This window comes from Diceros bicornis, chromosome 1, assembly GCF_020826845.1.
Source record: "Diceros bicornis minor isolate mBicDic1 chromosome 1, mDicBic1.mat.cur, whole genome shotgun sequence".
Classification (NCBI taxonomy): Eukaryota; Metazoa; Chordata; class Mammalia; order Perissodactyla; family Rhinocerotidae; genus Diceros; species Diceros bicornis.
Window position 1 is genome coordinate 40109989 of NC_080740.1, and position 18277 is coordinate 40128265.

At 36.8% G+C, this 18277-nt stretch overlaps 1 long non-coding RNA gene across 1 annotated transcript in view; it reads right to left on the reverse strand.

Annotated features, from left to right (window-relative positions):
• Positions 1 to 2223: 2223 nt before the first annotated feature.
• Positions 2224 to 18277, reverse strand: part of LOC131404408 (uncharacterized) — a 230658-nt gene continuing 214604 nt past the window's right edge. The window contains exons 5-6 of the long non-coding RNA XR_009219791.1: positions 2993 to 3021; positions 2224 to 2700 (exon numbers count right to left, since the gene is read on the reverse strand). This is a non-coding gene — a long non-coding RNA (uncharacterized LOC131404408). The remainder of the gene's footprint in view (positions 2701 to 2992; positions 3022 to 18277) is intronic.

An 18277-nucleotide genomic window follows, 5' to 3' on the forward strand; every position in this document is an offset into this window, starting at 1 on the left:
TGTGCACAATCTTAAGGGACATGCTTTACAAAGCAAGTCAGACAGTTCATCTCATGAAAAGTGAGAAGGCGGTGCCTGGTGCTGGGAGACTATGGACTATCTCTTCTGATTACTTCAATTTTCTCAGGAAAATAGGAAACAAGGACATCATCTGGGAAGAAGGTAGACTTTGGAGGTTTGAGGAGATAGGAGAAGGTGTAAAATGGTGAAGTAGAGTTGGAAAAGTGCTGGACCCAGGCATGACCACTTGAGGTTTGTGGTCAATGAGAAGGGCAGCAGAGTTGTGTTTATTTTGTTTTGTGTTTTCTCTAGTCACTTCATCTACACAGGTGAAGGTACAGAGCAGGGCAAGAGTTGGATTTTGCCTGGATCGTAGTTTTACCAAATGAATGATAAAGCAAGAGAGGTTCAAGGGAATCAGGGATGTTTGCTAAGCGATGGTTACAGTGATTGACCATGAAATTTACATGAAAGGAAAGACATTGAGAGAGGTCCAAATAAATAAATACATGCTACAGAAACAACTTGAACTCTGACTCTACTTTTATACGAGAGTAAATATTTATTCGTTTTGTTTCCAACATAGAACTACTACTAATATATTATTCATATATTATAACCTTCACAGAATCCATTTTGAAATGCCACTCTTGGCTTATGGTATGCATCTATTTCCAATGAAACTCCTGCATGCAAAAGACACCATCAAAGAAGAGGTAAGCATGCAAATATTACAATAAAAGAATTGCTCCTTTTAAAAACAGCCACTCAATTTCTGGACGGCACTACATTTTCCTTCTCTTCATTCAGAATGAAGTAATTATTGATGATGTTTTTTCCCTAAAGGTAACTCAGATAGTTCGTTTCTTTTCCATGCTTTCAATCTTATTTCTGCCTGCAAAGTTGTCAATAGAAGTTTCAAAAACTTTTTTCTTCATTGCACACTGAGAAGAGATCACAGGAAAACTGTCCCATCACATAAATACAACTCACAGTGTCTTATCTTGTTGTCCATTCCCATAGTTACTGCGACCACAGACTTAGTTACACATAATATGGCTGCAGCTCACATACACCCACCTGTGGAGTAAAAGTGGCTTATCTCCCCAAAAGGATATCTGATTCAGATTAATGGGGCAATGTTCACGCTATGCCAATGTGTTATCAGAGTTATCTTATTATTAGACTCAAAATCATTTTAACGCATTATATTTCAGAAAGTTATGATCTTCATGTCAGATAGGTAGATAAATGAGAATTTCTTGCATTCAAGAATTGCAATTCAATCCTTTTGAAGTTTTTATGTTGGCTTCTTTTTCTCCTTCCATCTAGACAATCCCTTATGCCCATATGTCTTTACAGCACAAATCTATTTGTGCATAATGTCTCCCTCTGCTCCAATATAAAACTGCATATGTTAGACTATATGCCTGCGTGCAGGAGGGATCTTTGTGAACTGGACTATAACTGAAATAAACATTCATAACTGAAATAAACATTCATGCTGAGTCCATGATGAAAAAAATCCTCATCATTTAAAAGGAAACAATCACCTCTAGATTGCATTTTATCTTTCTTAACCTAGAAAATCTTAATAAAATTGAAAACAATGTTTTGGTCCTAGAGCCTGCTAAAAGGGGAAACTAAGGATTTTTTGGTTTGTTAGCTAGTTCTTTTTAATCATAGATATTACCCAGTTCTCACACGTTACTGTGACTTAACATACCTAAAACAAATAAAATCAAAACATTATAAAGTAAACTAAGGTTTAAAAAAATCAAACTGGTCTCTTTTTTGCCTAAGGGATGATGGGTCCATCATGACAAGACTGAGACCTGGAGGTGTGGGGAGTACATTTAGGAAAACAAGCCCCATGATGAACATTCACAACACTCTTATTACTCAGTTGATCAGGTTGTAAGCTAATTTCAAGTGTAAAATGTAGGTTTGAGATTTACGCCTTGTATAAAACAATCAACTTTCATTATTTCCATGAGTCATAACATTTTAATCTTTTCTAATTAGATGTAATTACTATTCTTTCTCACAGGAGGACAGCAAGAAAACACAAAAAATATAAAGTACACATTTATAAGGGGAAAATACCTACAAAAAGGAAAAATACAGGCATCATTAGTAAATAAGAGAGCTTTTTGTTCTCAGGTGACACTGGTCATTCCCTCAATGGGAAAAATGGACACTGACAAAGCAATGTAGGTAATTATTATCTTTTTATAATATTCTTTTGTAACAAGTGGATCAAGGTCTAAGGACAGAAATAATTTCCATGTGAAGAATAAAATTTTGATGTCAGAGTTTGTGTATTTTAATTAAGGCAATTTAGTTGATCAGAATAAATTGTTTTTTAAATATTATGAATAATGTACTTTTCCTCCAGTTTTCTGTTCCTTCTACCTTTACCTGCTGATAAATGAAAACCAGCCTTTTATATAGAACTCAAATAAGATATCTTTCAAATCTAAAAGAATCAAAGATACATGGTTCTAATGTTAGAACGTTGAGAGCTGATCCCATAAAGAGCCATCATAGAAGCAAAAGTGTACGTGAAAGATTCCAGATATCCTTATTCTCCATTTAGAAAAATTTTTTATCAAAAAATTATTTATTCATGTAGAGAAATTCTTTACACATTTTTTTGCATGTGAGGTCTTCAGTGAGCACTTTTTTCCCATGTAGATTCTGCAAAATCAGTTGTTAAGTAGACACTTGGTGAAATTAGGTCCAAACAACACAAATTTAACAAGTTATTTTACAATAATACAGTCTACTTGTCATACAAATCATATAATTCTTTTGGGGAAAACAATCTGTTTTGAGACCTGAATTAACTACTTAAGCTGTCTACATTGATCAAATCAACCAGCTAAGTGTTAATTTTAATTCTCCTCTTCACCTTATATTGTGCAGAGAGGGGAAAAAAGTCAATAAACCAAAATAGTGAGTTTTACTAATTAAAATTATAAAGATTTACCTTTTAAATGCTGTTTATGTTGATTCAATCTGCAAGACATGAAATTGGAAATTTTATACAAATATATTACACAACATAAGGGAACCCCCCAGGTCATTATTCTATTTCCAAATTTATGGCTGCCAAACTCAGATAAATCCTGGACAAGCAACGTAGATTACCCAGATTACCAAAGTTTTCCTAATTGGCAATTCGTAACTTCCAGCTGCTCTGAACGAAACCTATCACCCATTGAAATGCTGACATTTTCCTGCCTCATTAAAATCTTTCGCAATATTCTGTGTGACTATATTGTTCAATTAGCCATTATTTCTGAAGATATACAAGGAGGTGATAAATGATTAGGATACCAAATACAATTTGTGTGTCAAACAAGCCTATTTACACTGTACCCACCTGCATATTGAGACAATATTAGACTCATTGTCATGGTGGGTAAGAAGAGAGTTTTATCCCATGGAACACATTATATTTTGAACCTTAAAATGTAATTTTGTTATGGTTTCAGTTTTCTGATGACTTCATCATTATTCTTTCTAATATATTTTCATAATTAATGCATTTTAGGAATTTTCTATAACACAGTTAAGAGATCTTCTTACAAATCTCTTGATAAAATTTTGGCATTAGCTATAGTTTACTTTATTGGCAAAAGTTGTACAATGACGATCCCTGATTTCATCTTTTGTGCACTCACTGTGGGGATCTCAGCTATCTAAGAACACTGTATAGATTTTCACAGAAGATATGGATCACTAATAAGTAACTTCTGGATTTTTGGTCTATGCCATAAAATTTAACAGAATTTCCCAAAAAAAGAATTACAGTTAATGAAGTCTTACTCATACAACCCCAATCTGTTTTTCTCTATTAAAAACAAATATTTCATCACATAAAAATTAATAAAATCCACATAAATGAATTGCATTTTGTATGGAAATGTCTGCTTTTGGTTGCCATAAACCCACAGACCATGGCATAATACATGGTACAAAGGTAGAATATGTTCAAAATATTTAAGGTTTGTACATGCCAGTTTTTTCTTTTCTTTGTGAGGAAGATCAGCCCTGAGCTAACATCCGTCACCAATCCTCCTCTTTTTGCTGAGGAAGATTGGCCCTGGGCTCACATCCGTGCCCATCTTCCTCTACTTTATATGGCACACTGCCACAGCAAGGCCTGACAGGCAATGCATCTGTGCGCGCCCGGGATCCAAACCTGCGAACCCTTGGGCCACCGCAGCAGAGCGCGTGCACTTAACTGCTACGTCATGGGCCCGGCCCCTGTACGTGGCAGTTTTTTTTTCTGATAAGTAAAATATTTCAATTGTTATGTCATAGAACAAATTGAACCATAACATATTCCATATTTACATAGTATGTTTGGGGCAGTTATAAACATTCCCCACAGCCTTGGAGAATGTTCTACATTTATTAACTTCTATTCTCATGTTTCAATAGCAACAATAACCATAGTAATTTTCATAATCATATGTGATTTGTCTCTTATTTTTTTCCACCATCGTCTTGATGGTTCTCCAACCAATGCCCTTTGGGAGGAGTTAATGTAAGACTCGGAAGACTCTGAAAATATGGAACATAGTTAATAATGCAACAAACAACAATATTAATGTCTGAAGTTGTGAATGCAGGTTATCTCTCCTTAAGTTTCTATCTACTAATAAAGTCAAGTTTACCTCTCCCCTCAGCATCGTTTTCAGGGACATTATAATATTTCTTAGAACAATGCAATACAGATATCATTACATTGACATTTAAAAATCAATTTTTGCTGAAACTTGAGATAGAATTAATCTATTCCAAACAGAAGAATATTTGTACTTTACTCCATCCCAGTGTCAAACAGAATATTGTAACTGCATATGGGCATATTTGGATATTTAAAGACGAGGTTAATTTTTATATGTGGCTCATGAATAAAACCGTTCTTCATGATTTTTGGTCCCAGACCACTTCTCACACATTTTAATTATCGGTGTTTAGGATCTAAGGTCATGACTGTCAAAGCTAATGCCTGGTAGCTGTATTGTGCTACCTTGCTGTTTGACCTACAAATAATCCTTTTCTCCTTTCCATTGCTGTATATTGCAATGCAGTGGGATGTAGAGATATTAAACTAAATAGTACAACAGACTGCTCCAAAAAGTCAGACCCAGAGCACTCCTTATAAGGAAGCTGTCTCACTAAGCATCCCTTTTCTCTAAACCTGGAATCTCCAACCCAGGGCAGAGGCTAACCAGATTCCAGAGAGTTATAGTGTGGATTCAGGTAGCCATATTCTGGGAGGCCCTCCCCACTCTACAAATGTCTCATCTGGCGTCTTCAAAAAATTTAGAGTTTCACTGGGGTATAAAAACTGTACATGTTTAAAGACTGCAATTTAATTAGTTTTGACATATGTATGCACTCATGAAAGCATCACCACTATTAAGATGATAAACATATCTATCATTCCCACAGTTTCTTTGTTCCCCTTTGTTATCCATCTCTCCTACCATTCCATGACTTCCCCCCTCCCAGGCAACCACTGATCTGCTTTATGTCATATAGATTAATTTTCATTCTCTAAAATCTTATAGAAATGTAATCATACAATATGTACTCATTTTCATAGGGGGACATCTGGCTTCTTTCACACAGCATGATTAAGACTCATCCATGTTGCTGTGTGCTTTAAAAGTTCATTTTTTTAAATCATTGGTTAGTTTTCCATTATATGGATATACCACAGAGCTTTTATCCATTCATCTCTTGTAGATATTTGAGTTGTTTCCAGTTTTTAGCTATTACAAATAAAGCTGCTATGAACATTTATGTAAGTCATTTTGTACACAAATGTTTTCATTTCTCTTGGATAACTGTTTAGAAGCGGAATGTCTGGGTCATTTGGTAAGTGTGTGTTTTGCTTTTGAAGAAATTGGTAAACTTTTCCAAGATGTTTTACCATTTTACATTCCTACTAGGGTGTATGAGAGTTCCAGTTCACCCGAGTCGTTGCCCATTCTTGAAATACGTTTTAATATTAGTGATTCTAGAGGCTGTGCATGAGTAGCTCTTTGCAGTTTTACATTTCCAGAAAGAACTATTGATATTGAGCAACTTGTAAAGTGTTAATATAATATCTATATACCTTCTTTAGTATAGTGTTCAAATCTTTTGGCCATTTTTAAATTGGTTATCTTATTAATATTGAATTGTAACAGTTCTTTATATAGTCTAAATACAAGTCCTTTTTAAAATATATATTTTGAAAATATTTTTCACAATGACTTGCCCTTTCATTTTTATAACAGCGTCTTTTAAAGAGCAAACATTTTAATTTCAATGAAGTACTATTTGATCACTTTTTTTCTGTAGTTCATGCATTTGGTGTTCAATTTAACATATTTGACCAAACCCAAGCCACTCTAGCTTTCTATTGATGATTGTTAGCAGGTCATATGTTACTTCATCCTTTTACTTTTAACCTACTTGTGCCTTTAAACTTAAAATGTGTGGCTCATAGGCAGTTTATGGTGGCGACTCGCTTTTTAAATCTAACATGACTCTGCCTTTTAATTGGAGTGTTAGGCCATATACACTGTATATGGTTATTGATATGGCTGTATTTAACTCTACTGTCTTGCTTGTTGTTTTCTATTTGCCCCACTTATTTTTTGTTCCATTTTCTCTCCTTTCAACCTTCTTTTGGATAAAGTATTTTTATGATTTCATTTTATCTCCTTTGTTGATTTACAAGCTATATCTTTTTGTGGACCAGTTTTTGTTCGTTTGTTTCTGTTTTTGAGTAGTTGCATGGGAGATTTTGGTGTACTCTTTAACTTAGCATAGTTTATCTTCAATTAATGTTAACCTGCTTCACATACGATAAAAGAGCCTTACCACAGTACATTTATATTTCCCCTCTCCCAGCCTTTGTTCTATCGTAGTCATTCACTTGACGATAAACTCCACAATTCAGCATTGTTAATTTTAAACCCTCAATTATATCTTAAAAAGATTTTTAAGGGGCTGGCCTGGTGGCGCAAGTGGTTAAGTGCATGCATTCGGCTGCGGCGGCCTGGGGTTCGCCAGTTCGGATCCCAGGCGCGCACCAACGCACCGCTTGGCAAGCCATGCTGTGGTGGCGTTCCATATAAAGTGAAGGAAGATGAGCACGGATGTTAGCCCAGGGCCAGTCTTCCACGCAAAAAAGAGGAGCATTGGCAGATGTTAGCACAGGGCTGATCTTCCTCACAAAAAAAAAAGAGAGATTCTTAAGATAAGAAATACAGGACTTTTATATCATTTTGTCATTTCCAGAGCTCTTGCTTCCTTTGTGTTTACTCAGATTTGTATCTGGTAAAATTTGTCTTCTGCCCAAAGGACTTCATCATTTTCTGGAGTACAAGTCTGCTAGTAATGAATTCTTTGAGCTTTTGTATGTCTGAAGGAGGCTTTGTCTTTCTTTTAAAAGATATTTTCGCTGGACTTAGAATTTAGGTTGACCGGGTTTTGTTTCTTTCAGTACTTTAAAGATGTTGCTCCACTTTTTTCTGGCTTCCATTACTGCTGAGAAAAAGTCTGCTCTTATTCTTATCTTTGTGCCTCCGTACATAATGTACCTTTTTTCCTAAGTGCTTTTAAGATTTTCTCCTTATCACTGGTTATAAACATTTGATTAGGATTTTCGCAGACAGGATTTTGTTTTTTTGTGTTTAAACTTTGTTGAATTTCTTGGACCTCTGAGTTTATCATTTTTATCAAATTTAGGGAAATTCTGGCCACTATTTTTTCAATTAATGAACTTTATTTTTTGGAGAAGTTTTAGGTTCACAGAAAAACTGAGCAGAAAGTAGAGTTCCCATATACCCTTTGTCCCCATACATGCATACCTCCCCCACTACGGACATCTCACACCAGAGGTAGTTTTGTTACAATCAGTGAATCTACACTGACACATCATTATCATCCAAAATCTATAGTTTACAATAGAGTTCAGTCTTGCTGTTGTATATTTTATGAGTTTTGACAAATGTATGATGACACGTATCCATCACTGTAGCATCATACAGAACAGTTTCACTGCCCTAAAGAGCCTCTGTGCTCTGCCTATTCATTCCCTCCTTCATTTAATCCCTGACAGCCACTAACCGTTTTACTGACTCCATAGTTTTGCCTGTTCCAGAGTGTCATATAGTTGGAATTATATGGTATGTAGGCTTTTCAGATTGGCTTCTTTCACTTAGTAATATGTATTTAAGTTTCTTCCATGTCTTTTCATAGCTTGATAGCTTGTTTTTAGCACTGAATAAGATCCCACGTATGGATGCACCACAGCGTATTCACCCTTTCACCTACTGAAGGACATCTTGGTTGCTTCCAGTTTTGGGAAATTATAAATAAAGCTGCTATAAACATCCATGTGCAGGTTTTTGTGTGGAAATGACTTTTGGTTCATTTAGGCAAATACCAAGGAGTGCAATTGTTGGATCGTATGGTAAGAGTATGTTTAGTTTTGTAAGAAACAGCCAACCATCTTAAAGTGTCTGTACCATTTTTCATTCCCACCAGCAATAAATAAGAACTCCTGTGACTCTACATCATTGTCAGCATTTAGTGTTGCCAGTGTTTCGGATTTTGGCCATTCTCATAGATGTGTAGTCATATCTCATTGCTGTTTTAATTTATAATTCTCCACTAACAAGATGTTGAACACCTTTTCATTTGCTTACTTGCCGTATGTATATCTTTGGAGGTGTCTATTCAGACCTTTTGCCCATTTATTTTCAGGTTATTTGTTTTCTTCTTGTTGAGTTTTAAGAGTTCTTTATATATTTTGGATAACAGTCCTTTATCATATGAGTCTTTTGCAAATATTTTCTCCCAGTCTGTGGCTTCTCTTATTCTCTTGAGCCATTATTTTTCAAATAGTTTCTCTGTACTTCCCTCCTCTCCTTTTGGGACTCCCAATTACACATGTATTAGGTCACTTGAAGTCATGTCAGATCTGATGTGGTTCATTTGTTTTCTGTCTTTTTTTTCCTCTATGTTTAAGTTTGGATAGTTTCTATTATCATGTCCTCATACTCACTTATCTTTGCTTCTGCAATATCTAATCTGCAGTTAATCTTCTATAATCTCATCTAGTGTATTTTTCATCTGAGACATTGTACTTTTTTAATCTCTAAAAGTTTGAGTAGCATCTTTTTCATATCTTCCATGTATCCTTAATATGCTCATTCTTTCTCTACCGTTTTGAATATGTGGAATCGATTTATAATAACTCAATTTCCTTGTCCATTAATTCTACCACCTGTGTCATTTCTGTCTTTTTCTATTGACTAACTTTTTTCCCGTAATAGGTCACATATTCTTGCTTCTTTGCATGACTAGTAATTTTAAATGAGATGCCAGGCTTTGTGAATTTTTCACTCGGCTTATTGAGTGTTAGATATCTTTATATTTCTTTAAATATTCTTGAGCTTTGTACTGAGGTGCAGTTAAATTACTGAAAAACAGTTTAATCTTTTCAAGGCTCTATTTCAAGCTTTTTGAGGTGGGACCAGAGCAGCTCTCAGTCTAGGACTAACTTGGCTCCTTTACCAAGCGCCCTTCTGAGTGCTCCATCTGATGTCCCATGTATAACGAAGTTTCTCCATGCAGTCTGGAAGATCATGAACTCTTCCAGGCCCTGTGCAAGCTTTCTGGATTGTTCTGTCTGTCCTTGCTAGCAGTACTTTCCCTGGTCTCAAATGGTTTCCTCAGATGTGTGCACTGATCAGTAACAGCTGAAGACTCCAGGGAAGCCCTGAGCAGATATCCAGGCCTCTTTCTCTGTGCGTCTTTCTTTTTTTGTTCAGCTCTCTCATTTCCAGTATTCTGTCCTGCAAATTGCAGCCACCTTGGCTTAGTGAAATTTTGAATTCGGCCTCTCCAACTCAGGAAGAGCACTAAACTCCACCAGTCTTCACCCTTCCTGTTCTGCCGCATGGAAACTCTCTCCAGGTAGTAAGCTGTGACAACCACTGGTACTTATGTTGTTTGTTTTCCCTCTCTTAGGGATCCTGTGCTTCCTGGTGTCCTCTCTCTGCAATCCATTGTTTGAATTATTTTGTCTGGATTTAGTTGTTTAAGGTGGATGGGCAAATCCAGTCTCTGTTCCTCCATTTGGGACAGAAGCAGAATTCTCATACTTTTTGTTTTAATGTAAAAAATCTTTGTTATTTATTTGCTCCTCATTACACACTTGGCGGACAGATTGAAGGACACTAGAAAAGCTCCTTGGACTTAGAATAGAGGATCTTGGGGTCATCACACAGGTCAGAGTCTGCAGCTGTCCTGACTCAGAAGACCTTGACCTAAAGCAGCCTCTTGGGAGTGATTCTTATCAAAGTGCATTTGCCCACTTGGCCTAGAGGCCATGCAACTAGTACAGCTAGCTTCCTGGTGCTCTTTTACCTTCCTACAGGAAATAAAGCTATAGGAGCCTCCCGAAACTGGAGTTAGTGCAGGCAGTGCCTTGGGTATACAGATGCAGCAAAGCATGCTGTCTTGCAGGCTAGGGCAGCCATGAAGATATGCTCCTGCGTATTTTCTTCTGAGAGTAGCTTTGCATACCCTAAATGAAGCTCAAGTGTCAATCTGGTTTTCCAGCTTCAGGAGGCACTAGCCATCCTTTTCTTCTTCCATCAATACACAGAAACAGTGGGTCTTGCTTGCCAGGGCCGTGTTGCCGTAGTACACTCTGCAGTTGAGGAGAAGCAGGACTGGAGGCCTGTCTGCCTCTTTATCTGGCAGCAAATCAGGGGGTGATGTTGTCGTGACGCATATGGACTTACTTCTTTTGCTGTCATCACATTTGTCTATCAAATACTTTTTAAAAAATATATGTCAATTGTCCAAAATTCAAAGAAATGTAAAACTGAACATTCAAAGCATCCTCAGACACGTAAACATTGCTCAGTATCATTTTATAGACTTCCTGTCTCATACTGGAATACGTAGGGTTTTATAAATATGTATATTTGTGTGATAAATATGTGTATTAGGGTTTTATAAATATGTATATTGTATGTATCTTTGCATGTGCGCACACACACACATATTACACACATACATTATTGAATTTTTTTCACTTAACCTTGTTTTGTGATTATCTAAATACTCGCGTAACATAATCATTCATTGATGGGCATAACAAAATATATTTCAACATTCCTCAATAGCAAAATATTTTAGCTGTTGAAAGTTTTTGAGCATCATCAGATTATGCCAAATTAAATTTTTAAATGACAAACTACATTGGATAAAATTTTCTGTACATTTCTTGTTATGCTATTTGAATACATATCTTTTCATTGCCGTGCTTTCAGTCAGTCCACACGTGTGTTAATGTTTATACACCCTGAAGAGGTGAGAGAGGATCAGCGTGGGGGCGTATGTGGGTGTGTATCACCAGTTCACTGTTACCTGAATCAGCATGCATCTAAGAGTTTTAGGAAGCCGCTCTCTACTTAGCTGGCAAAAGTTGGAGAGTTATAAAAGGACTCACTCACCAAAATATCTCCTCTTGATTGGTCTGTCAGAAATTTCTAATTTTCCTGTCACTCTTTAAAGACCTTCTAAAGGTGCTGTGCATTTTAACTAGGCTAAAATTGACTTTTACTCAAGAAGAGTAACATTATCAGAGATTAGTCTATCGAATTATTCCATTAGCACCCATTATCATTTAAAAAAATGCACGGGCCTGAGGGAATGAGACTTAAGGTAGACAAACTGGGATTGCATGAAGATGGGCTGAAATATACGGTGGCGATGATGAAATGTTAGGTGCAGATATACACGGTGGGGTGGCAGTGAGTGTCAATCTGTAATCAGTGGGAAGCCTTAAGGATAAATATCAAAGTAGCCACATCATGTCCACGGCCATGTCAAAGGGCTGTGTCCAAGGGCCGTGAGCCGCATGTGTCTGCAGCTGTGCAGACATATTGGAAGTTATTCTGGCCAAGAGAGGAAGTGGGAAAGAGAGGACCGAGGATATTACCGCTGTGCTTTTCTTTATCTTCCTACAGCGTCTATATCCTGGCACTAAAAATCAAACTGTTAAGACTTCTCAGTAGCCATAGAGCCAAGCAATCCTCCAGTGATCTCAGAATGTACCAGAACACACATGAATGGGCATGAAGGGGAAGTTTTCATCATAAATTCAAAGAGGGAAGATACAATCCTTGTTTGTGTATTACAACATGAGCTCTCTGTATGTGAGCAAAGAATAGTTAGTAACAATTAGTAACACAGTCTCAGATCAACTTGCTCTCATAAATGATTATCAATTATTTTTGTAATCCTGAACGCACACTGAAATGGCCCAATGCACAAATAGTTTCTTTTCCGTGTAGAGAAGAAACACTAATGAAGAGGGGATCAAACACCAGTATACTCAGTCAGAAAACCCTGTTCATTCCGCCAGTAATTTACTCACAGCAGCCAATTGCAGAAAGAGCAATTTCTTCACCACCGAGGACTTTCCTCTTTCCTCCTAAGTTCTTCTCAAAAAACTATTTAATATTTCCTGCTTGGCTGTTAAACTGCCAATTGCACACACAAAACTACCAGACTGGTGAATTTAAACGATATTGCACTTAATTTTGAACAGCGAGTTTGAACAAATTACTTTGCTATTTTGACATCTTATGGGCATGTCTGTGCTATGTTAACTCTACTATTACATTTTTTTTAGGACTCAAAAATGGACAAAAGACAGAAAAGGAATAGGAATGGGAATAAAATAGAGTGGTGTTTCAGCCTGCCATCTTAAGACCCACTAACACTATGGTAAAAATTTTGGTACGAAAAAGTTTTAAACTCTTGGCTAGAATCAATTGTGTTGAATTAATTAATAGTTGTAGCATAGTGACTAAGACAACATGCTATGGAATCAGACTGGCCAAAATTACTGGTTCTATCCCTCACCAGCTGTGTGACCTTGACCAGTCACTTAACTTCTGTGTGCCTCAGTTTTCTGATCAGTAAAATTGGATGATAGTAGGACCTCCCTCACAAGGATGCTGTGAGGATTAAGCAATATATGTCAAAGCTCATAGAAATGTGTCAGACTCATAGAAAGAGCTTTATAAATGTTATCTACTGCTATTATTATTTTTATCATTATTATTATTATTGACTGAGTACCTACAAAGTGCTACCAATGTGAGGAGAATGAGAGATACATATATATGGTCTCTGTTCTCAAGGACCTTCAGTCTCATAAGGAATAAAAGCCCCACTGAGGAAACAGTGAGAGAGCAGAGGTGCTATAGTGTGTAATTCTGATTATTAGTTCAATAGAAGCTCCAAGAAGGTCAGGATGAGCCTGGGCTGCCTCTGCTGTAACAGGATTCTTGGAAAAGCAGGCATACAATGCAGGCCTTGAAGAATGAGTAGGATTTCGAAAGTTGCTTTAGGGTCACCCTTGGACATGTGGTCCACAGATGTGTTTTGTTTGACTTATACGATATTTTTAAAACATTTTAATTAGTTTCCAACATTTAAAATTAGATCATCATCCACCCCTCTTCACCCATTTAATTACCTGCCTGGTTCCTGTCATTATTTGAGTTTGCAACTCCTAATCTATGGACTTAACTCCCATTTTCATTGTCACTGGTAACTATAAGCTTTGGTAAACATATTAGAATGATTTATTTTCTTCATATAGTGTCACAAAGTTCTGCTCCACGCATACTAACAAAGGTTCATAAAAATTCTTTTAAAAAGTAGTCTTTCTTCTCAGAAACTGATTTCTAACAAGACCAGGTTGGACTGGATTCAAGGAATAATTATAAAAAGCATTATGATTTCTCCTACTGTTATGTCTCTATTGTTCCTTTTTTATTGGACTATTGGATTAGGGCTTAATGAACTATCTTTTATAGGCAGAGAAAGAATAGTCCATTGCAGCACGTTGGGAGAACCTAGCACAAATCATTGCAAAAATTGGCATCAAAACAAAAACTTCCTAAGAGACTAACTCCTGATTTGACCTTGGTTAGAGCTGAAAGAGCTGCCAGCATGCGTTTGGGGAAGGATAAGAGAAACACTGAGGTTTATGTCTATGTGCTCATCTGATCACCTCCCATTCACCCTGTTGGTGAAAGAGGGATCCCAGGCCCTAAAATGTTTGAGATGGCCAAACGCACAACACCCAATACTGGACAGTGACATGAACAGCAGTTTATTAGTCACAGACACTCACAGCCTGGGGGAGGAAGATACCGCACACCATGCAGGGCCACACAGGGGTAGCACTCGTGAGCAGAGCAGACCAGCAGGGGCTGTGGGAGGCAGGCTTTGTAGTGGCAAGAGATGACCCTTGGTTCCCACGAGAGGATGGGATGGGTTTGTTGAATAATTTTGCTGGCTGGCATGGGAGTGGAATCCATTAGGTTGAGGTCCAGGTGGGGTGCAGCTCATCCAGCTGATAGGGAAACTAGCCAGATGGGAGCCTTTCTCACTGGGTGGGGGGGACCTGACAAGAGCAGGGAACTCACAGCTAGTCTCTTGGAGCCGATGAGCTCAAAGATATCGAGGCAGTGCATGGAATTTCAGGTCTTGCCACACACATGGGCACAGTTTTTTACTATTTATCCTGATATTTTGAAATCAGGTATAGAACAGTGTAAGCTTCTAACTAATGGTTTTCATGTACTGACTATATCTCTTTTAACATCAAGGTGTTGGATTTTCGACTTTTTTCCGACACTTTTTTTATGAATTACTATCATGTACAGTTCCTTTCTCATTTATAATATGAATGCATGTTTTCTATAATTCCATATCAAGTCAACTCAGACCGTGCCTCTTGATGCCATCTCTTTTCAATAAATTCCCATAGGCCATACTTGATAAGTTCAAAGATACAGGTGCTATGGCCCAAACCTCAGTTCTCTCTCATCGTTCATTATTTTATGAGTCCTTGTACCATTTCCTTCAACATCAACTAGGTTTCGTTACTTCAAAATTGCCTTTTTAGATCTTTTAGAGTGTGAGATGACTCACACTCACATTGTGGCTATGTGAGAGTGTGACACCCTCCATAGAGAGGTAGTGAATGTCCATAATGCCAGCCCACAGGGAAAGAATAAAGGAATACAGCACCAGGAAGGGTGGATGATAAAATGATCTTCTCCAGCTTATAAACTACTTCCCTGAAGCTCTGGGAACCTGAGGATGCTTCCTGGATAGGTCTCCATATTGGTCCTTTGTAAGCTGCATTAGGTCATTGAGATCTCTTAAAAATTAATTAAGAACAAGTTTTCTGACAAAGGTACATCAGAAAAGCAAAGACAATATTGTTCAAAAGAAAAAATTTGATGTCAAGAAGATCCTGTGTGATTAAAAAGTGAATAGCTCAGGGACCAGCCCAATGGTGTAGTGGTTGGGTTCGGCGTGCTCCGCTTCGGTGGCCTGGGTTCACGGGTTCGGATCCCAGACACGGACATACACCACTCACCAAGCCACGCTGTGAAGGCAACCCACATACAAAATGGAGGAGGATTGGCATGGATGTTAGCTCAGGGCCAATCTTCCTCACCAAAAAAAAAAAAAAAGGTGAACAGTTTAAATTGTGGTTATATATTTTCTTATTATTTTACTTGACATCAGAGTTTCTTCTGTCCTGTATTTGCCTCACTTTTGATTACTTCAAATATATACAAATGTGTGGTGCAGCATATATTTCCTCAAAATGAGTTCTTATCCTAGATATAAAAATTAAGACATTGATTTCTCAAGAAATTTTTTTTTTTACAAATTTTCATAGAATGTTTTTAACTAGCACTTTAAAACTATTATTTTGTTCCACACTTCATAAGATATAACCAGTGACATGTATTTGCGAATTTTTTCAAGTGGCACAAATAGTGTTAAGCTTCACAATAATAATAGTAAAGATGCCTTCTGATCTACAAGACAACAGTTTAGGTTTTCTTATTCTTTTATACGTAATCTTTGCCTCACTGTTGGAACACATTTTCTTAGAAGTTCTAGTTGTCACAAATAATGAATATGCTGATCCTTGATGAAAAATTCTTCCTCAGATCACTGTCTCATTTCTCCACAGAAACCAGTGCATTCACTGCAGGGTCAGTGCAGAAGATTTTCTTTAAATAACTCTCCTAAAAATTTGGCATATAAATTATCAACAGGGGGAAGGATTTCTGACTTTCCTAATAGAGCTCTTATATTTATTGAAAATGTGAGACTAAATGTAGACAACCTAATGGAGGGTTTTTTTTTGTTTTTTTTTTTTTTTTTTTTGTGAGGAGATCAGCCCTGAGCTAACATCCGCCAATTCTCCTCTTTTTTTGCTGAGGAAGACGGCCCTGGGCTAACATCTGTGCCCATCTTCCTCCACTTTATATGGGACGCCGCCACAGCATGGCTTACCAAGCAGTGCGTCGGTGCGCGCCCGGGATCCGAACCAGCGAACCCCGGGCCGCCGCAGCGGAGCGCGCGCACTTAACCGCTTGCGCCACCGGGCCGGCCCCATGGAGGGTTTTTTAAACAATGATGTGTAAGCTTAGCTACACATCCATCATAATATTTCCTAGAATCCTTTTTATTTTTTGTGAGGCAGATCAGCCCTGAGCTAACATCTGTCAATCCTCCTCTTTTTGCTGAGGAAGACTGGCTGTGGGCTAACATCCATGCCCATCTTCCTCCCGCTTTACATGGGACGCCGCCACAGCACGGCTTGCCAAGCGGTGCATTGGTACGCGCCTGGGATCCGAACCGGCAAACCCCACGCACTTAACCACTTGCGCCACCGGGCTGGCCCCCACTAGCACCCTTTTTTGATCAAAGAACATCTAAAGCAACTGGAAACACATTGCTCTTGAATTAAAGATTATTATAAACAATAGGTTCTACGCTATGCTTTAGTATATCCGAAAAAGAGTATATATTATATTGTCAGAATTGTCAGTCTGAATAAAAAGAATGCATCTTTTTTAATCATCTAAACATTGATAGATTTATTAATTAACTTCTTGTCAAAAATCAGTCAATGGATTTTTTAAAATATGTATATTAGACTTTTTTCTTCTAATATTCTTTTATTGACCATTACAAAATAAACATGTTCTTTGAGTGGTACATCAGATTTTCTGAAAATAACCAAGAATCCAGGAAATGTATTCTATTGTTGAACTTAAAAATAGATGACAGAAGTCTTCTTTACTTGTTCTTGTATAAGTAATTTGTCTAAAATTGTTTATCTAACCCATGTTTTTTCTCTTTTTACACATCCAAACAGCGAGAAAGTTATGGATCTTATTTCTTTATGCTTTCGTTTTAGGATACTTAGAACAAATGAGTGAAGTGTATGCATTTCATAAATGTGTATGCTTCGATATGTGCCTCCAGTCTGCCTTAGGCCAACAATATTTAGAGCAATCAGCTAATAATATACCCTAAATTACAGGCACTGAAAAGTGTTGTTAATGTTTTCACTTCCTGTAAGTACAAATGAGCCAAGGGCATTATTTTGTATCCTAATTATGAAATAAACATGCTATTATCATTTCTTATTAAATTAGTATTTTGAAGTTGCAGATTTTAAAGTACTCATACTGATTTTTACAAAAAGAAGAATAAATGGAGACTGGCCTTAAAGAGATTAAAATATGCTATAATATATTTAGAGCTATAACATATTTAGTTTAAAGCACTACTAATACAAGTATAGACCTTTATATCAATGGAATAAAATAATACATAAAATTAAGGAGGTATTCCAAGTTAATAGAATATCAGAAGATAATTTCAACAAAATATTCTGGTAACATTTTTAGGGCTATTTGGGAAAAGGAATCCATTTTGTTGCACAGGACACACCTTATACCAAAGAATAGAGGTGAATTAAAGATTTAGTATAAAAAAATAAAATGTAACAAGTTAGAAGAAAATGTAAATAAATATCTGATCACAGGGTGGAATAACCTTTGTAAGCACATGTGGAAAGGCAGAATTCTCAAAGAAAAAGTTAAATAAAAATTCAAAAAGAAACCACAAATAAAGGTTACTTACAAAAGGTTACTACCTTTAATATGTACATATATAAAAAAGTCTTCCTTTTTCATTCTAATGAAATACATTATTTGTACCAACTTTTCTCCTAAAGAAGTCAACTAAAATCACTAAATAATGCATTTTTAAATATGCCTTAAAAGCTTTGAAAAGCTGCCCAGATAGTAAAGAACTGTCAGGACAAATTCTGGAAGGA